This window comes from Pleurodeles waltl, chromosome 5 (assembly GCF_031143425.1).
Source record: "Pleurodeles waltl isolate 20211129_DDA chromosome 5, aPleWal1.hap1.20221129, whole genome shotgun sequence".
Classification (NCBI taxonomy): Eukaryota; Metazoa; Chordata; class Amphibia; order Caudata; family Salamandridae; genus Pleurodeles; species Pleurodeles waltl.
Window position 1 is genome coordinate 184,410,799 of NC_090444.1, and position 17,699 is coordinate 184,428,497.

A 17,699-nucleotide genomic window follows, 5' to 3' on the forward strand; every position below is an offset into this window, starting at 1 on the left:
CATAGAGAACTAACAATTCCTCCATACACCAACATACACACGTAAAAGCTGGCAGAGCAACACCAACCATAGAGGGGAAGCCAGGGATGTACAATATGTCATACACATTAACTATAACACATCATTTAAATCTCCGCAGGTACCCCAGCGAATGTCACCAGAGAGGAGGTTCCAGCACTATCCAGTCCCCCAACTGAAGAGGTCTACAGTGATGACAATAACTCTGGACGATCCACCTGGCCCATCGAGGACCGCTGGACAACCGGTTACCCAAGCCCAGTCACAGACCACCACAGAGTCTCCCTATCAGGAAACAACACCACAGCACCCACCCAGTATACCCACACCTCTGTTCCCAGAACACGTCAATCCGCAGTGTGCCCACCGCTACAGGGATCCCAGGCCACACCTCATACCCAAGGTAATCAGGGATTTGGGGTCAGTGGCAGTTGGCAGACCATTCAGGGGACAGAGACACAGGCCATCAGGGACACAGGGAGGACTGCTGTGTGCCAGGGGGAGGACAGGCCCACGGAACCGACTCTCGAGGAGGCACTCTCAGAGATCCTGGGAGCCTATCAACATTCCCAGGACACAAATGGCCAGATCATGGACAACATGCAGGAGAACAGGCAGCTGCAGGAGGGACAGTACCATAGGATCAGGGAGGGCTTGCAGGCCATCAACAACACCCCGATCTCCATAGCAGGGGTGCTGGCAGGCATGGCCAACATTATAAGGGAGGCAGCCTCACACCAGCAGGCCCCTGCTACTAGCCAGTCATCTGAACAGCCTTCCACTTGCGCTGCCGCTAGTGCCAGGAGGCCTCGCCACAGGACTCACAGGCCACCAGCATCTTTCCCCCTGCAGAAGGTGAACCAGCCCGCAAACATTCCCTGCGATCCAGACAGAAGTCAGAGACACTTGACAAGACCCCGCCAGGAAATTAGACCCTCCTGATTGTCCCCCTTGTGTCCCACAAAGGCACCCTGTTTACCTTGAACTGCCAATGCTCCCCTTCCTATGTCCCCTTGGACACTGCACCAGTGCTACAAACAGACTGGAACAATACCCTGGACTTTCCTCCATCATCATCCCATTCCATTGCACTTTCCCCCTATATGTTAGCACTTCAATAAACACCCTTAAAAAAAGAACGATTTGGAGTATGTCAAGTATTTCAAATGTTGAAACAGGTACAACCATTGAAAATGAATTGTACATAGAATGAGCATAGAATTATGACCTGTAGCTGGCTGTAGTGATCACACCAGGAGTATTTGTCATACCACCAACATCTGCAAAATGAATAGCCAGAGGGAACAGTAAGTGGGCATTGAATTGGGAAATACCAGCATGCCAATGCCACACAGAATACAACCAAACTCATTGAAATGTAAAGTTACATTGTCTTAACTGTGTGTCATTGGAAGTACTGATGAATTACAGTTGTTCTGTTGTCCTCATCCTCATCCTCTGCCTCCTCATCCTCATTGTCCACAGGGTCAACTGCTGCCACAGAGGCATCTCCAGTCTCCTTCTCCTTCAGTACTACTATCTGGCAGGCCTTCTTGAGTGAGCAGCACAGGGATCCACCTATTAGATGGAGGCACCGGACCTGGCCTTCAGGAGGCCAAAGGTTCTCTCAATGATCCTTCTGGTTCACCCATGTGCCTCATTATAACGGTCTTCTGCCCTTGTCCTGGCATTCCTCACAGAGGTCAGTAGCCATGATAGGTTTGGGTAACCCGAGTGACCTGCAATAATTGAGGGACAACATTTAGCCACACACTATCCTATATGGCCCACACCATACCCATACACCAACATGTACTGGGTAGGAACCAGGGCTCACCTATTAGCCACACCCTGTGCCTCAGTAGTTGGGCCATCACATTTGGGATGCTGCATGCACTGACCCAGGATACTTAGCATTGACTTGGGAGATGTACTGTTCTGCCAAGCACACCATCTGCACATTCATAGAGTGGAACCTCTTACGATTCCTGAACACCTGTTCATTCTGGAGGGGGGGACAAATGCAATATGTGTTCCATCAGTCACCCCAATTATATTGGGGCTATGTCTCATTACATAAAACTCAGCCTTTACAGTGACCATATCCTCAACCTGGGGAATGCAATGTAGCTGAACATGTGTTTTATCAGGGCAGACAATACCCTTGTCAGCACTATTGAGAACATTGGCTGTGACATTCCTGCTGCCAAGCCCACTGTCACTTGAAAAGAAACAGTTGCCAGGAAATAAATCAATCAATCAATCAATCAGGAATTTGTAAAGCGCACTACTCACCCGTGAGAGTCTCAAGGCGCTGAGGAGGGGAGCGGGGAGAAAGGGGGGGAATGGTGCTGCTACTGCTTGAACAGCCAGGTCTTGAGAAGTTTCCTGAAGGTAAGGAGGTCTTTGGTCTGGTGCAGGTGGGTAGGAAGAGTGTTCCAGGAAATGGAGAACTGATAACATTTGCACAAGTGGGGTGTCGGATTGCAGATATCAGGTCAGGATCCAATTGGGCACACACTCTGTGATTGTGGCCCTGTCCAGTCTATAGGTGAGTATTATGTGCCTGTCCTCCAGTGTAGCCAAGTCCACCAGGAGACTGTACACGGGGGTATGTCTCCATCTCCTATTCATCCGCAGCGGTAGGACTCTATGGGACCATAGAGTGAGGAGCCTGTCACAAACTGAACAATGGAGCCACAACAGTAGTTTGGATTCTGTAAACATGTAATGGGTCACTGTGATTTGTCCAGTATGTGCCTATTTCTCCTGTGACACAGCATTTTTCCATAGGGCTGCCCCCCACGAAATGGCGTCAGTCTGTCCTGTGTGGAGGGACAGGTGGAAGTGAGGTAATTCCGCTGATGTTGTGCGTCGTGCTGGGAGGCGGTCGGGAACCACCGTGCAATTCCTCATTGGATTATATTGGGCCCTATAGGGTACAGTGGCCAATGGTGATCCACGCCGGAGGTGACGGTATGCACCGCTGCGGACGTGACCGCCATTTTCTATCTGATTGCTCACTTGTTTCCTGACCTTCCATAGGAGAGGACCTACACTGCATGTGCTGCTGTGATCTGTGTCTGGAACCTACCATGGCCCGTGTGACTGGGGAAAGGGCCCCAGCCTTCACTTCGGAGGAGTTGGAGAGACTGGTGGATGGGGTCCTTCTCAATACGGACTGCTGTATGGGCCTCAAGACCAACAGGAGAGTACACTGTGGGCACAATGCATGTGGCATACGTGTATGGAGGTGTGTGTGACCGCTCCGTGTAAGGGGTGAGGGATGTCCTCCTGGCTGGGTACACATTGAGTGCTGGGCTATGCGTGTTCCAATAGTGCTGTAAACAGGTATGGTGGGCCATATGTGTAACTGGCTGGACTGGTTGTGTAATGATGTTCTCCTCTCTGTATTGCCTCTGCAGGTCAGCGCCCATCAAAAGAATGGTACATGGCTTGCCATAGCGAATAACACTGGGGGTCTATGGCAGGCGGAGCACCCTCTGTCGCAAACAGTGGGAGGGTCTGAGATGCTGGGCACGGAAGACTGCAGAGGTCCAGCTGGGGATGACCTCCCAGCGATGAAGGGGTGCCCATTGAACCCTGACCCCCCTGATCGCCCGCATACTGGCGGTGGCCTATCCAGAGCTGGATGGGCGCTTGAGGGCAACACAGCAGCCACAAGGGGGTGAGTACAGTGGGTATCATCACAACTTACGCCTGGTGGGGTGGTATCCGGGTGGTGGTTGTGTGTCCTTAGGTGCCCCTTTGCCAGGTCAGACATAGCAGCGTAGGTCCTCTGGTGTCTAAAGGTCTGAAGGATAATTACTGCCTACCTAGCTTGTTAGCATCCACTACTAGCCAGGGCTGCGTGGGTCCTAGGTGTGCTGCAGCTGGCAGTGTGTGCCCCCCTCATGCCTTGGTGGCTAGCAATATCACTGGTAGTGCAATGCATAGTGGGTAGGCCTGTTCCCTGTGTGTGAGGGTACTGTGTACGCCAACAGTGGTTGTTGGTGCAGTCATTGACCCAGTGTATCCTTTGTCTCTCTCTCCCCTTTCTTGTTTTGTCATCCTGTCCTTATGTGCATTAGCATCATCTGGCGGAGGAGCAGAGGCACCGGTGATGGAGAGAGCTGCATCCCACAGGACCCTGTAGGCACAGTCCACCAATGCTGAGGGTATCAGTGGGACGGAGGGCGAGGAGAGCACCACGGCGGAGACTGGAGGGGACAATACAGACTGATACCTCCTCCGATGGGAGCTCCCTGGTGGTGGCGGACACCTCTGTGACCACCCCACATCCGCCACCCCCGTACCAGCACCGCCCTCCCAGCAGCCCCTCAGCGAGTTGCCCGTGCCCGCAAACCCAGGAAGGTGGGCATCTCCTTCCCCCCAGGCACCTCAGTCCCTGACCCAGTCAGCCCTGCTGCACTGAGTGAGGAGGCTATTGACCTCCTGAGATCTATCTCTGTAGAGCAGTCAACCATTATGATTGCCATCCAGGGGCTGGCAGCCCAGATGCAACAATCTAATGCTTTCCTGGTTGGCATTCACACTGGATTTGCGGCCCAACAGAGATCGATCCAGGCTCTGGCCTCCTCTTTGATGGCAGCCATTGTTCCTGTTTCTACCGTCCCCCCTCCAACTTCCACTTCCCAGTCCTATTCTCCTCAACCCCAACCCATCCCAAGCACATAGCCTGATGAGCATGCACACAGGACAACACCCAAGAGTGTCACAGGCAAACACAAGCACCACACTTCATCCCACAGGAACTCACACAAACACCATCCAGTTGCAGACACAACAACATACACTATTTCCATTGTTTTCCCCTCTTCCTCCTCCTCCACTTCCCACCCAGTCACGTCCGCACTCAAACCTGCATGCACTACATTATCATCCACTACCTGCATCATCACCACACCAAGCAGAACACACACCTCACTGGCAGACACATCTACAACATCCATGCACACGTCCCCTGTGTCCTCTCCCAAGGTGTCTGTCCCCCTCATCCCAAGGTACACAAATGCAACCACTCAGACACCAAACAGCCATCCACCTCACAACAGCATACAACCCATGCACCTGCACCCAAATCCAGCAGGCAAACACCTCCAACAACCACTCACTCATCTTCCACTCCCATTACTTCTCCCTCTTCCCACCCCAATGTCCCAAAAAAGATTTTCCTTTCCACCATTGACCTCTTCCCTGCCCCTCCGCCATCCTGCACGTATGGCCAGGGTATCAAGAACCCAGCCAAGCACCTCAGCCACGCAGTCCACAGGCCAGTTCCATCCGCACCTACTTGTGGTGGAAAGCATTCCAGTCCACAAATACTGAAGGAGAAGGAGCAGGAGCCTGCTCCAGCCATCAAACAGTGGAAGGAGCCTGCACCAGCCAGCAGTAAGGGGAAGGGGCCTGCACCAGCAAGCAAGAAGGGGAAGGAGCCTGCACCAGCAAGCAAGAAGGGGAATGAGCCTGCAGCAGCCAGCAGAGAGGGAAAGGAGCCTGCACCAGCAAGCAAGAAGGGGAAGGAGCCTGCACCAGCAAGCAAGAAGGGGAAGGAGCCTGCACCAGCCAGCAGAAAGTGAAAGGAGCCTGCACCAGCAAACAAAAAGGGGAAGGAGTATGCACCAGCAGCTGTCACAGAGCCCCCACCACCAACCGTGGTTATGCAGCCATCACAGGGTGCTGGGGCTGAGCATGAGCCTCCCACTACCACCACCACAGTGCTGCAATCGCAGGGTGCAGGGGCTGAGCATGAGCCTCCCACTACCACCACCACCACAGTGCAGCCATCGCAGGTTGTAGGGGCTAAGCAGGAGCCTTCCACTACCACCGCCACAGTGCAGCCATCGCAGGATGCAGGGGCTGAGCAGGAGCCTCCCGCTACCACCACCACCACCACAGTGCAGCTATCGCAGGGTGCAGGGGCTGAGCAGGAGCCTCCCACTACCACCACCACTACCACCACAGTGCAGCCATCGCAGGGTGCAGGGTCTGAGCATGAGCCTCCCAGTACCACCACCACCACAGTGCACCCATCGCAGGGTGTAGGGGCTGAGCGGGAGCTTCCCACTACCACCACCACCACCACAGTGCAGCCATCACGGGGTGCAGGGGCTGAGCAAGAGTTTCCCACTTCAACCACCACAGTGTAGCCGTTGCAGGGTGCAGGGGCAGAGCAGGAGCCTCCCACTACCACCACCACCACCACAGTGCAGCCATCGCAAGGTGAAGGGGCTGAGCAGGAGCCTCTAATTTCCACCACCACAGTGCAGCCATCGCAGGGTGCAGGGGAAGAGCAGGAGCATCCCACTACCACCACCACCACAGTGCAGCCATCGCAGGGTGCAGGGGCTGAGCAGGAGCCTCCCACTACCACCACAGTGCAGCCATCGCAGGGTGCAGGGGCTGAGCAGGAGCACTCACTTCCACCACCACCAGCACAGTGGAGCCATTGCAGGGTGCAGGGGCAGAGCAGGAGCCTCCCACCACCACCACAGTGCAGCCATCACTGCCGGCAGACTCAATGTGATCCAGCCTCCATGGGCTGCTGTGCGGCCTGTCCTCTCCAGAACCAATGGACAAGTCACCCACATGAGAGACTGTGTTCTTGCACTCCCCAGGACCAAGCACAGGGCTTGTTGCCCCCTCCAGAACCAGTCTTCTTGTTTCTACATCAGGCTGAGGTTCCCCTCTGCCCCTGAGGTGCCTGCCTATTTGCCAACTGATGCCCTTGGAGTTTTCTCTCCGTATTGGTGCAGGTAACAAGTGGGGCCTTGGACTTTGCCCTCTGGCTATGTGGCCCCTGTGAACTGAGGATTGGGCAGTGTCCCTTTGTTGTAAATTTGTACATATCTGTTGCATTGGCAAATCGTATTATTAATTTTGTGTTGATCTTATTACAATCACTTTAGTCAATTCCTGTTGTCCTTGCATTATTCAGCCGATGTACGGGGATAAATTGTTTTCTTGTGAAGCTGGTTGGGTGTATGTTGTGTGTGTATAGGGTATGTCTGGTGCATGTGTGTGGGTCACTCTTGCTTTCCTCCCTCAATCCCTTGTGTGTTAGTTGGCTGCACTCATCCTCGCCGTCTTCGCCGGCGTTGGTGTTCGTGGTGGAGCATAACGTGGAATTTCATCAGAAATACTTGCAGTTCTTATTACATGGTGGCGTGGTTCTTCCCTGTGTCTCCGAAGGTGAGTCCTTTTGCTTCTGTAATGTGTTTCCACCAGGCTTTTGATGGCGTTGGTACCTCCCTGGAAAAGGTGGCGGATTGTGTGGTCATTATATGGTGGGCGGAACTTTGACTTCTGCCTGGCTGTAGGCTGCTACCGCCATGGTGACTGTTGTTTCCGCCCTGACAGTCGGTGTGGTACATTGGCTATCTTTCAGGAATCTTTCCGCCATGGTCATAATTTGGCGGCAGTTACCGCCAGCCTGTTGGCGGTATTACTGCCAGTTTATCACTGACCGCCAGGGTCGTAATGAGGGCCTATGTTTGAATGTAGAAATCGTCACTGTGACTTCAGCCAGTGGCTCCCTGACTATGACGCCTCTACCTTGGACAGCCCCTGCAGCCTTGCCCACTGAAATGTACCATCTCAGAGAATTTTTCTTCAAATTTCTTCTAAGTCCTGAGGTAAGTGCTGACAGGCCCAATCTACTTTTCATGTCCAATTCACGCTCCATCTCGATCTGTCACATTTTTCAACTTTGACCTAGTCTTGTGTGACTAGATTTCCACAGTTGGTGCTTTGATCTTTTAGGCACTGTTTTTTTTACCTTGAATTTTTAAAAATCATACCTCTGGTTCTACTAATTGGATTGTTGTCATTTTGGTGTCAAATAATTTGTTAAAATGTACTCTAATTTTCTTAATTGATGTGGGACTTTCCTTGTGTTGTGTTTTTACTTTATTACTATTTGTGTGCTGCAGAAGTACTTTTCACATTGCCTCTAGGTTAAGCTCCATTGGTTCTGTGCCACACTACCAGAGGGTAAAGCACAAGTTAATTACATGACTTGTATTGTTCACCCTGATAGGGATTGTGGCTGTTGCTTGACAAGGGATAGCACCCCACTCAACCAACAACCCAGTTTCTCCCAATTGGTCTTCAATAGAGGCATACTGCAGACTTTCCTTACTATCACCATACTCCGCTAGATGACATCCTCCACACAGCTGCAGCACAAGGATATGAGAACAGTTCTCTGGATCATTCCCACACTTCAAAAATAACATTGTTGTTCCCCACCGATATAATCTTCAAGGTCTTCTGCATCTGAATTGCAACACTCTACCTTGTCTGGAAAGCCAGATCAGAATCTCTGCTGGCCCTCAGAGCACTTGAAACAGTGAAAGTGCCAGGACCAAAACTATTAACTACAAAAATAAGAATACCAGAAGTTTAGCATTCTCCTGCATGCGCAAAGAACCTGAATTTCTACGAGATCCACACCCAACAAGCTCCATCCCTCCCTCTTCCATCTTCACAAGGAACCAATGCCTCAACCAATGCCTCAACTCTTTAAAAAACATTGGCCCTCATTATGACATTAGTCGTAAATCCTGCTTATCACTGCGGTGACAGCCACCAACATACCGTCGCGAAGGCGAACATGCGTTCGCCATATTATGACACACACACTAAACTGACAGAATATACACATATCCGCCAGACCAAAGGTTAGTGGTAAACTCTGAGCACCCATACCGTTACGCCAACAAAATAACGCCCTCCACATTATGACCCACGAATCACCATGGCGGACATTTTGCAGTGGTAAACCATTGGTGGTACACACCGGCACGGTCAGAATGGCCACCCAAATATATAACAACACAACATTGGCCAAAACTAAAATCACACACCCGACACGGATACACACAGCCACCCACAGCACTATAAAACACACACCCACATTACCCACAACCCTTTACGAACACGGAAAATAGCTAAGAGATAGCCACGCAAATCAGAGACACAACTACACACACACACCACAAACACCCATCCATCCGTCACGCACCCCACCACAGCCAGTGCACAACACACACCACACAACACCCATGTCCCCACAAAGGCACCCCCGTTTCACAGATGGGGAGTTGTGGGTCATGGTGGAGGAAATAGTCAGGGTATGTTGAAGCACAGGTACAGCAAATCTCCATTGCCAAGAAGATGGAGGTATGGCGGAGAATCGTGGACAGGGTAAACGCTGGTGGACAGCATCCAAGAACAAGGGATGACATCAGAAAGAGGTGGAATGACCTACGGGGGAAGGTACATTCCATTGCAGCCAGGTACCAGCTCGCCATTCAGAGAACTGGCGGTGGACCCCCACCTCCTCCCCCACAGCTGACATCATGGGAGGAGCAAGTTTTGGCAATACTGCATCCTCAGGGACTCACTGGAGTTGTCGGAGGACTGGACGCTGGTGAGGCACTATATACTACCTATCCCCCCACATACCTGCATGCCACCACCAACCCTCACCCTGACACCCATCCCTCCACTCCATCCCACACAGTGCACCACCACAATTGACTTACCTGAATGCCAAGCCCTGCATGCCATCCCTACTGCATACACATCCCTCCAGGCTCTGCATGTACACCCACCACCAATGCATGTACAACATAGAGAACTAACAATCCCACAAGATATCAACATACACAAATAAAGGTAGCAGGGCAACAGCAACGACATTTCGGAAGCTAGGGATGTAGAAAATGTCACAGACATGTAGCATAATATACCACTTGCATCTCCACAGGTGCCCCAGTCAGTCTCAGCAGCGAGGAGGTGTCACGGCTACCCAGTCCCCCATCAGAAGATGCCCCCAGTGATGACAGTAACTCTAGACTTCTGGATTAACTTCCTGGCCCATCAGAGACCACTGGTCATTCGACTACCCAGCCCATACCCGCTCCACCACAGAGCCCCCCTCAGTATCTAACACCACAACAGCCACCCAACATCCCCACACCTCTGTCCCCAGGACACATCAATCAGCAGTGTACTCACCTGTACAGGGACCCCAGTCCACACTTCACAGCCTGAACAATCAGGGACCTGGGGTCAGTGGCAGTGGGCATACCGTGCAGGGGACACAGGCACAGGGTGACAGGGACACATGGAGGAAAGGTGTGTGCCAGGGGGAGGACAGGCCCAGGGAACTGACTGCCCAGGAGGCACTCACCAATGTCCTGGGAGCTGACCAACAATCCCAGGACAAGATGGGTCAAATGTTAAACATCATGCAGGAGAACCAGCGGCTGCAGGAGGAAGACCACCAGGAGATCAGGAAAGATTTGTAGGCCCTCAGCACCACCATGGTCTCCATAAGATGAATGCTGGGTGATGTGGCCAACATCATGAGGGACTACACAGCACAGCAGCGGGCCCCTTCCACTAGCCAGTCAACTGAACAGCCCTCCACATCTGCTGCAGCTAGTGGACAGGTTGCCCTGCCACAGGATCCATTGGCCACCAGTGCTCCTGCCCCTGCAAAAGGTGAACCACCCCGCAAACATTCCTTGCAACCCAGACAGCCGCCTGAGACAGTTGCCAAGACTAAGACCACCACCAGAAAACAAGGCCCTCCTGAATTTCCCCCTTGTGTTCCCCTCTGTCACCTTCTCCACTTTGAACTGCCATTGCTCCCCTTCCCATGGCCCCTAGGACACTGGACCTGTGCTACAAACAGACTGGACCAATACCCTAGACTTACCTCTACCATCATCCCATTGTCGCGTAGGCTTTCATTATCCTAATGAGACTACTTGATTTTTCGGCAACAAGATTGTTCACAGTGTGGGGGACTAAGGTGGTCATTCTGACCTCGGCGGTAAAAGGCGCCTACCGCCGGTCAGAAATCCTCCATAATCCCGCCGCGGTCGCGGAAACCCGCCACGGTCATTCTGACCCGCAGAAGGCAAACCTCCGAAAATCCGACCGCCACAACAGACCGCCAGACCAGCGGTCGGCGGAAAAGTGGAGGTGACAAAACCTCCACCGTCACGCCAACAGAAATACGCCCATCCCATTACGACCCACGAATCCACGCGGCGGTCATTCAAACGCGGTATTCCATTGGCGGGACACACCGCCGCGGTCAGAATACACACAAACGAACAAAACTCAGCCACATTGGACGATTTGAATCCCACACACCTGATACACATACACACACCACTCCCACACACACAATACAATATAAAACACCCACCCACATCACCCACAAACCCCTACGCTAAAAAATTCGTAAAGAAGGCAAGAGCGAGACACCAGCATCCAAAAAATAACAGCCACAGCCACTCAACACCATCACCCACACACTATCCACACACAAAACAACACACATCACCACACTCAACTCACTTAAATACACATACTCCACCCCACACATCATACACACCACCCCATGGCACCCCAAAGACAACCCCGCTTCACAGACGAAGAACTCAGGGTCATGGTGGAGGAAATCGTTCGTGTAGAGCCCCAGCTGTTCGGCACACAGATACAATACACCAGCATTGCCCGGAGGACGGAGCTATGGCAGAGGATTGTCGACAGGGTGAACGCAGTGGGACAGCACCCCAGAAATCGGGAAGACATCAGGAAGCGATGGAACGACCTACGGGGGAAGGTGCGTTCCATGGTATCCAGGCACAACATCGCCGTGCAGAAGACTGGCGGAGGACCCCCACCTCAACCCCCACAATTCACATCATGGGAGGAGGAAGTCTTGAACATCCTGCATCCTGACGGCCTCGCAGGAGTCGGCGGAGGAATGGATACTGGTAAGTTGAAGCTTCAATACTGCTTCCCCCCCACCTGCATGCCAAATCATACCCCAACCCTCACCCCCATCCTCGAACCCCACCCTCACCCCCACCCCCACCACCATCCTCACCCCCACCACCATCCTCACCCCCACCCCCAGCACACCTATTCCCCGCCAATGTCTCACCATCACAACCCACACATCCCAAAACCTAGGCCTGCATGCGTCCACTAAGCATGGACACCCATCACCAAAGCATGCCCAATGCATATACACATCCCCCCCACAAGCCACCCTCACCAAAGCCCCCACACACGAATGCCAGCACTTGGGGACACGAGAACCCACAGATACACCCATATGCCACACATTGAAACTATAACCATACCTCTATACCCCTGCAGGACCCGACCGTCAACACACCGCGGCGGAGGGGCCAGAATTCTCCACACCCCCCACCCAAGAGGCCGTCAGCGATGACAGCAGCTCTGTCGACCTGGACACCGATGACCAGCCCGGACCATCGGGGACCTCTGGACAGTCGGTTCCCCTCACACAGGCCCAGGCCACTACAGACCCAAACCCCTCTGGGAACACCAGCACAGCTCCCACCCAGCGGGCCCATGCCTCTGTCTCCAGGGCGCGTCAATCTGCGGTGTGTCTACCACTACAGGGCACCCAGGATAACCCACCACCCCAACAACAACAGGGACCTGGGGGCAGTGGTAGTGGGCACACCGGCCAGGGGGCAGAGGCCCAGGGAAACAGGGGAACTCGGAGGGCAGCTGTGCGACAGGGGGGGGAGGAGAGGCCCAGGGAACCCACTCTCCACGAGGTCCTCACCACCATCATGGGAGCATACAACCGCTCCCAGGAGACGATGGCGACGGTACTGGCCCGGTTCCAGGAGATCCAGGTACTGCAGGAGGAACACTATCGGGGGTACAGGGAGGACATCAGAGCCATCAACACCACCCTGGTTACCATGGTAGGGCTGCTGCAGGACCTCGTCAACAACAGGGCGGACACTCAACAACACCCAAGGGCCCCTGCCACTAGCCTGGACCAAGAACAGCCAACCACCTCCGCCGGCGCTAGTGGACAGGAGGCCCCCGCACAGCAGCAGCCCACCAGACCCCCACCTCCTGCAGGAGAAGAACCACCCCGCAAGAGGGCCCTGAGATCTCGCAAGAAGACAGAGTAGGATGTCAAGACCCCCGCCAGCAATGGATACCACCTGATGTCATCCCACTGTCCCACATTGTCACCCTGTCCATCCTTGAACTGCCCATGCTCCATCTCTCCACAGGCCTCTGGACAATGCACCTGTGTGACTGTTACTCTGGACTCTGCCATGGACATTCCTTCACCATAGCCCCCACCCACTTGAAACCACCCATCCCATTTTGAGCACTTAAATAAACACCTATTTTGCACCAAAATATCTGGAGTCTGGCTGTGATTTCAATATATTGTAATTGACATGACAGTGCAAATATGTCCTTGTACATGGTGAAGTCAACAAACAGCTGCCACAAAGCTGTAGTCCATGGGGAAACGAAGCACAGGACTCGTAGTGGGGACCCCAGATCTGAAATAGGGAGGGAAAAGCCAAAACTCAGTCATCATACACTGGGGCAAATAGACAGGCAGCAGAGATGCAGGAGAGTAGTTAACATTTACTAAATTATCTTTGAAATGTTACCTGTGTCCTATTGGAAGTACTGTTCAATGATTCTGTCCCTGTTGTCTGTTTCAGCCCCGTCGTCTTCCTCCTCGTCACTCTCCTCAGGTTCCACCGCTGCCACAACACCACCGTCTCGACCATCCTCCTGCAGGAAAGGCACCTGGCGGCGCAAAGCCAGGTTGTGAAGCATGCAGCATGCCACGATGATGTGACACACCTTCTTAGGTGAGTACATTAGGGATCCACCTGTCATATGCAGGCACCTAAACCTGGCCTTTAGGAGGCCAAAGGTGCGTTCGATCACCCTCCTAGTACGCCCATGGGCCTCATTGTACCGTTCCTCTGCCCTGGTCCGGGGATTCCTTACTGGGGTCAGTAGCCACGACAGGTTGGGGTACCCAGAGTCCCCCACTAGCCATACACGGTGTCTCTGTAGCTGTTCCATCACGTAAGGGATGCTGCTATTCCTGAGGATGTAGGCGTCATGCACTGACCCTGGGAATTTGGCATTTACATGCGAGATGTACTGGTCAGCCAAACACACCACCTGGATGTTCATTGAATGGTAATTTTTTCTGTTCCTGTACACCTGCTCCCTGTCTCTTGGGGGAACCAAAGCCACATGGGTCCCATCAATGGCACCAATGACGTTGGGAATATGTCCAAGGGCGTAGAAATCACCCTTCACTGTAGCCAATTCGCCCACCTCAGGGAAAATGATGTAGCTCCTCACGGATTTCATCAGGGCAGACAACACTCTGGATAACACCTTCGAAAACATGGGCTGAGACATCCCAGAAGCAATTCCCACGGTTGTCTGAAATGACCCACTTGCCAAGAAATGGAGTACTGACATGACCTGCACCAGAGGGGGAATCCCTGTGGGTTGGCGGATGGGGGACATCAGGTCGGGCTCCAGCTGGGCACACAGTTCATGGATAGTGGCACGGTTAAGACGGTAGGTCAGGATAATGTGGCGTTCTTCCATTGTCGACAGGTCCACCAGCGGTCGGTACACGGGAGGATTCATCCGTCTCCTCGCCCAACCCAGCGGACGGTGCCTAGGAAGGACAACATGGAGCAAACAGTCAAGCAACCCACAGGTACGTACTCACAGCTAGCACAGTATACGATTCTCTATGCAGTGAATGGCGTGTCTGAGTGGCTATGCAAGGCCTAGGCCTGTGTGACGCAGTTGAAATTGAGCCATGTGGGCCCTGGAAATGGCGGCTGCCTGACCTGTGAAGTGTGACAATGGGATGTGAGGTCAATGCGCTGGCGTGGCACACCGCGGCGGGCGGCGGGCGAAGACCGCGGCGCAAAGCCGCATTGGTTAACATTGAAGCCTATGGGTTTCAGGAGCCAATGGCAAAGGGCGCCGGCGGTGGCGGGACGCACCGCCGCGGTACGCACCGCCGCGGACGTCACCGCCATTTTCTATCTACTTATCCACTTGCGACTTGAACTTTCACAGGAGAGGACCTATACTGCAAGTGTTGCTGTGACCTCGGTCTGGAAGGGACAATGGCTGCTGCGCCTGGGGAAAGGGCCCCTGCCTTCACTGGAGAGGAGTTGGAGAAACTTGTGGATGGGGTCCTCCCCCAGTATGCGCTACTCTACGGTCCTCCAGACCAACAAGTGAGTTTAATTCAATATGGATTTGGGGCCACTGGCTGGCTTGGGGGCCTGGCGGGGGGCCTGGCGGGGATGGGGGGCATGTTGGGCCTGGCGGGGGGCCTGGCGGGGATGGGGGGCATGTTGGGCCTGGCGGGGGGCCTGGCGGGGGGCCTGGCGGGGATGGGGGGCATGTTGGGCCTGGCGGGGGGCCTGGCGGGGATGGGGGGCATGTTGGGCCTGGCGGGGGGCCTGGCGGGGGGCCTGGCGGGGATGGGGGGCATGTTGGGCCTGGCGGGGGGCATGGCGGGGGGCATGGCGGGGGGCCTGGCGGGGATGGGGGGCATGTTGGGCCTGGCGGGGGGCATGGCGGGGGGCCTGGCGGGGATGGGGGGCGTTGGGCCACTGGAAAGGAAAATGCTGACAAACTTGAACGTGGTATTTCTCCCTCCCTGTACGTGTCACATAGGTCCGCGCCCATGAGAAGATCGGGATTTGGCGTGCCATCGCCAAGGAAGTCCGGACCCTGGGGGTCCACCATCGACGGGGCACCCACTGCCGCAAGAGGTGGGAGGACATCCGCCGCGGGACCAAGAAGACCGCCGAGTCTCTGCTGGGGATGGCCTCCCAACGTAGGCGGGGTGCCTGCCGTCAACTGAGCCCCCTGATGTTCCGGATCCTGACGGTGGCCTACCCTGAATTGGATGGGCGCGTGAGGGCAGCACAGCAGACACAAGGGGGTGAGTACAAGCATTATCTACTCTGTTGTCGCGCAGTGGAGGTGTCTGGGTGGGGGAGGAGGGCTGGGGGTCCCCCTAGGCCAGGGCGATATCTGTAGGCTGGGCACCCCCGTAAGCCCCTGTGTCCCCAGCCACCACCCTCAGTAGTTTGTCAGTACAGCCATCCCTGGGCCGTGTCATCCATGGGTGCAGTTGTCAACTCTAGGCGTGTAGGGCATGTTCCACGGAATGCGTAGCGGACCCCAAGTGCGCAACTTAGTGCAGGGGGCATCTGTGTCTGTCATGTCCGCTAACTGTACCGGAGATCCATGTACTCAATATCCCTTTATTTCTCTCTCCCCCCCCCTTTTTGTTTGTCTTTCTGTGCTTGTGTGCATCAGCATCATCAGGCGGAGGAGAAGTGGCATCGGGGCAGGAGGGAGCTGCATCTCACATGGCCCAGGAGGGCCATGCCACAGAGTCAGACTGGACCAGTGAGACGGAGGGCGAGGGGAGCTCCACGACGGGGACGACTGGACCCTGCAGCGACACGGACACGTCCTCGGAAGGGGGCTCCCTTGCGGGGGTGGCACCATCCGTGCCCCCCGCCATTACAGGTACAGCCGCCACCCAGCGCACCATCTCCGCCCTCCCAGCAGCCCCTCAGCGTTCGCCCCGTGCCCGCTCTGCCAGGAAGCCGGGCATCTCCTTCGCCCCAGGCACCTCAGGCCCTGCCCCTGTTACCCCCGCTGCCCTCAGTGAGGAGGTCATTGACCTCCTCCGAACGCTCATTGTTGGGCAGACTACCCTTTTGAATGCCATCCAGGGGGTGGAGAGGGAGGTTCATCGCAGCAATGCGTACCTGGAGGGCATTCATTCGGGTCAGACTGCCCATCAGCGATCGTTCCAGGCTCTGGCCTCAGCACTGACGGCAGCCATTGTCCCTGTCTCCTGCCTGCCTCTACTAACTCCCTCCTCCCAGTCTCCTGTTCCTCTGCCTGTCCCACCCACACCATCAGACCAGCCTGCACACACCTCAACACCCAAGAGAAGCTCATCCAAACATAAGCACCACAGATCACGCAGACATTCACACACGCAACATTCCGATGCAGACATGCCAACAGTCACTACCACCTCTGTGACCCCCACCTCCTCGTCTCCCTCCTCCCTCCCTGTGACGTCTACACTCACACCTCCATTCACCTCACCATCAGCCAGTGTTTCCATCACCAGCACACCCTCCACTCCAGTCCGCACACGTGCAGTCACCACCCCCACTGCCATTTACACGTCCCCTGTGTCCTCTCCCACTGTGTCTGTCACCCCCTCTTCCACACCACACAAACGCAGCCACCCACCCACCCAACAGCCATCCACCTCACGACAGCCTATCCCTCCTGCACCTGCACCCAAAGACAGCAAACGTGACTCACCTACAACCACATCCTCTCCCTCCACTCCCATTCCCACTGTACCTACCACTCTCCATTGTCCCAAGAAGCTCTTCCTCGCCACTACTAACTTCTTTCCTGACCCTGAGCACCCCCTCCTTCTCGTCGGGGTAAGAAGAGCACCTCAGCCACCACCAGCCCTGCAGCCCCCTTGACAAGGGTGCAGGGGTATTGGAGCCCGCCAGCCCGCATGTCTGGATCTTCGCCCAGCAGCAAGGGGACAGCCAGCCCACCCCCTGGGAAGAGGAGCAGAAGGCGGAAGGGGCGCCGCAGGAGCCCGCCTTCTACATCCCCCCCGGACACCACCCAGAGACAGTCACCAGCCACAGCTCCAAAGGGAGGAAAGGGCCACAGGCCCACGACTAAGGAGGGCAAGGGCAGCAAGTCGGAGAGGTCAGGCA